Source organism: Quercus suber, unplaced genomic scaffold (genome assembly GCF_002906115.3).
Source record: "Quercus suber isolate HL8 unplaced genomic scaffold, Cork oak 2.0 scaffold_187, whole genome shotgun sequence".
NCBI classification, from domain to species: domain Eukaryota; kingdom Viridiplantae; phylum Streptophyta; class Magnoliopsida; order Fagales; family Fagaceae; genus Quercus; species Quercus suber.
In genome coordinates this window covers 1207981-1212139 of record NW_027069645.1, presented here as the reverse complement: position 1 = coordinate 1212139, position 4159 = coordinate 1207981, and positions in this window count along the sequence as shown.

Here is a 4159-nt window from a genome sequence, read left to right as displayed (position 1 = left end):
TGCCGGGATTTAATAACTCTTAACGCTTTTTCTGCATACTGTGGGGGTCCGGAACCGACGCCAGAAGCTTTCAAGTTAGAGGAATTTTCTCGCCGTCATAAGTAGTCTTAGTCCCGTCACTCTCAGCTCTTGCTGTCAGTCTTTCTCATGTGTTCTTTTACAAAAATAGAGGCAACAAAACAATGGATAAAGGCTACAGTCGCCCGTCAGAAGGAGGAGATAAGGGCAAAGGGGGAGCTGACATCTTCGTCAGCTCCCAAGGCTGTCACTAAAGGTTCGCATAAGAGGAAACCCGACGGGAAGGACGGTCGTTCCCTTAAAAAGGTGGCCGTCACTTTTGGAAATGAACCCCCAGAGAAGTCGTCCGTCAAATATGGTCACGAAGCTGGGAAAGGGGTAATGACCTCTTCTGGTCCTGTTTTTTAGGGTCCCCATTGCCTGCTGACGCATAAGGACTATGCTGTCCAAGATGTAGAATCGTTCATAAAGCCGACGGACACGGATCCTTGTGCTTTGTTGGGGATGGAGGACCTAGGAGCGTCAACTTTGTTTGACCTAACACGGGTAGGCCGTCTCTCCTAGCAAGATTCCTTTTTTTTTTCTTTTTTCTTTTTTTTACTGACGGCTGTGTCCTTTTTAGGCCTTGGTACGTGTAAAAGCGCTCCAGGACCGTTGTGTGGCCAAGGAAGGGCTCGTCACCCGCGTCAGCAAACACAATACCAATTTGCTAAACCAACAGGCACAATACAAGGAGGCCGTCTGTCTCTTGAACGTGGAGCGAAAAGAGATAAAGCAAAAGCTGGGAGAGGCGGACCGTCAGAGGGAGAAATTAGAACAAGAACTGACGGCCCTACGTGATCAGGTGGAGATGGCTGGGGCTGACACAATCCAAAAATTCAAGGCATCAGATTCCTTTATCGATTCCTGCAGGGGATACTACGGTACTGGATTCGACGACTGCCTTAAGCAAGTTGCGTTAGCCTTCCCAAACTTGGATCTATCTGGGATCACCATCGATGACGCTCAGCTGATGACACCTACTCATGACGCTGTCGATGTTGAGGGTGACGACTCTGACAATGCTCCTCCAACTGAGGATAGTGGCGTTGTTTTGGCCCAACCAGCTGTGAACCCTCTAGCCAATACTTCCAACACTTTTGTAGAGCTCCTAGACGTGGAAGACCCTCTCGTTCAGAAAAAGTAAAATGACTTCAAATGATGCCCTTTCATCATTTCTTTGTAATAGTTATCTTCTGTTCCCTTTTGCCCACAACTTTTCTTAAATGCCCCTTAGGCTTTTATGAGTAACTTACTGTTACTTGCAATATTCTAGTAACCGTCGCTTTAGATCATGTGTGTATGGCTATTTTGTCCGTGAGCTTTCTTTTCTTGCTTTTTAGACTTAGTTTATTTTCTAGTTGCAGACTGAGGTCGTCAGCCTTTATATGGGCTACGATCTAGTGGTGGTGATAATGGATCCACTATTTTAATGATGCCGTTGGCTTAGTAAAGCCGTTAAGGGATTTTTAATCATTCCTTCATTTGTCCATGTTAATGTTGGGCTTGTTTGTTTTTACGCCGTCATCTTAATGAGTCGTTGGTTTAACAATTCCGTCAGCTTTTGGCTTATAGACTTGGTGAGCTCATGTTTTCATAATCTTGTCACTTTGATGAAACCGTCATCTTTAAGGGCTGACGTCATCCCTTTGGGACGATTTATGGAGCCCATCAACTTTTAGTGACTGTTTATTCTTTTAAGTGTTGGGTTCATCCATTTTATGGACCTACAGACTTGTCTTCTTTATATACTTTTTAATCTGTTGCTTCTAGGGGTTTTAACAACATTCTATCATCCTGGGACAAGGTCGTCCACCTCATGGACTTACCTTACTTTGGTAATTTATTCGAGATGAGGTCCCTCATATGAGATCATCAGCTTCGCTCATACTATGGACTTAACCAACTTGCCAATCTTCTATTAGACTGTCAGCCTTATTGCCTCATCTATTTTGTGGACTTGGCCAATACGTCAGTCTTTTATTAGACCGCCAGCCTTATTGCCTCGTCCATTTTGTGGACTTGGCCAATACGTTAGTATTTTATTAGACCGTCAACTATATAACTTCGTCCACTCTGTGGACTTGCCCAACTTGTCAATCTTTTATTAGATTGTCGGCTATATAGCTTCGTCCACTCTGTGGACTTGCCCAACTTGTCAGTCTTTTATTAAATCATCGGCTATATAGATTCGTCCACTATGTGGACTTGAACTTGTAAGTAGAAACTTTAGTTGTTTTGAATCAACTCCTCTTATTACCATGCATTTATATAAAAAGTAGTTTTGAAAAAGAAAACTTGCCCTTTGGGCTTATTGTACCAAAAACCAAAGTAAAAATCTGCCTTTTGAGCTTATTGTAGCAAAAACTAAAGTAAATGATAAATCTGAGGAGTATAACTGAAATTTGTAGTGGTAAACTATGAATAAAGGGGGGTGTTGTCCTTCATGTCACCATCTCTACTAGTAGTATTTTCGTAAGTGTTCAGCATTCCAAGGATGTGGCAACTCCCGTTCGTCTAGCATCTCTAGATGGTAGGTGCTCTTTCTTTGCCACGCCATGACTCGGTAAGGTCCTTCCCAATTCTGGCTGAGTTTTCCTTGGGTCGGGTCTCTTGCTGTGCCCATAACTTTCCTTAGAACGAGGTCTCCAACCTAGAAGTCTCTGTATCTAACTAAGAAGTTGTGGTGCTTGGCCATGCGGTCTTGGTACTGTGCGAGCCTTTATTCCGCTGCTGCCCTGACTTCGTCCACCAGGTTGAGTTGTAGACGTATGGCCTCGTCATTTTTTCTTTCGTCATGGTTATGCACCCTGTAGCTTGTGGGTCTGACTTCTGCTGGGATGACTGCTTCGCTCTCGTATGTTAGTCGGAATGGCATCTCTCCTGTTGGTGTCCTTGCCGTAGTCCTGTAGGCCCAAAGTACTCTCGGCAACTCTTCTGCCCATATACCCTTGCCCCTTCAAGCCGAGTCTTGATAATCTTCAACAAGGATCGGTTCGTGACTTCGACCTGTCCGTTGGCTTTAGGGTGGGCGAGGGAGTAGTGGTTCCGTACTCCTAACTACGAGCAGAAGTCTTGGAAGGAGTCGTTGTCGAACTGTTTCCCGTTGTCCGAGACTAAGACTCTAGGGATGCCAAACCTACATATGATACATCGCCAGACGAAATTTCGTATGATTTTCTCCGTAATGGTGGCCAAGGCTTCAACTTCCACCCACTTCGTAAAGTAGTCAATACCTACTACCAGAAACTTCAACTATCGTATTGCCGTCGAGAATGGCCCCATAATGTCTAGTCCCTATTGAGTGAATGGCCATGGTGCTGTCACCGAGGTAAGTTCTTCAGGTGGTTGTCTGATAACATTGCTGAACCTTTGGCATTTGTCGCAACTCTTTACATAAGCCTCGGCGTCTTTCTGCATGGTTGGCCAAAAGTACCCCGTTTGCACTAGCTTATGCACTAATGATCTGGACCCTGAATGGTTTCTGCAGATTCCTTCATGTACCTCCCTCATCACATAGTCCGCTTCCTCAGGACTTAAACATCTTAGGAAGGGTCGGGAGAAACCCCTTTTGTACAGGACCTCTCTTATCAAGACGAATCTCGTTGCTTAGATCTTCAGCTTTCTACCGGCCTCCTTTCTGTTTGGTAATGCGCCATCCTTTAAGTAGGAGACTAATGGTGTGGTCCAATTGCTTTCGGAGCCTATCTCCTGTACATCAATGGAGTCTATTAGTGGTGAAAGTTGAACAAAAGAGAGTACATTACCCAGGGTGGTCATATGTTCGGCTGAGGCAGCCTTGGCCAAGAAGTTGGCTTGCTCATTATCTCCCCTAGGGAATTGTACAATTTTGGCCTTCAGCTTGTCTACCCTTTCCCTTGCTTAGTTTAGATACTTTTTCATTCTTTCGCCTCGACACTCGTAGTCCCTGTTTATCTGGTTGGTGACGACCTGAGAGTCGCAGTAAATGACCCTGTTTGCGGCTCCTACAGCTTTGGCGAGGTCAAGCCCTGCTATTAAAGCTTCGTACTCTGCTTCATTGTTCGTGGTAGGGAAATCAAGGCGGACCATGCACTCAACCGTGTCTCCTTCGGGAGTCAGT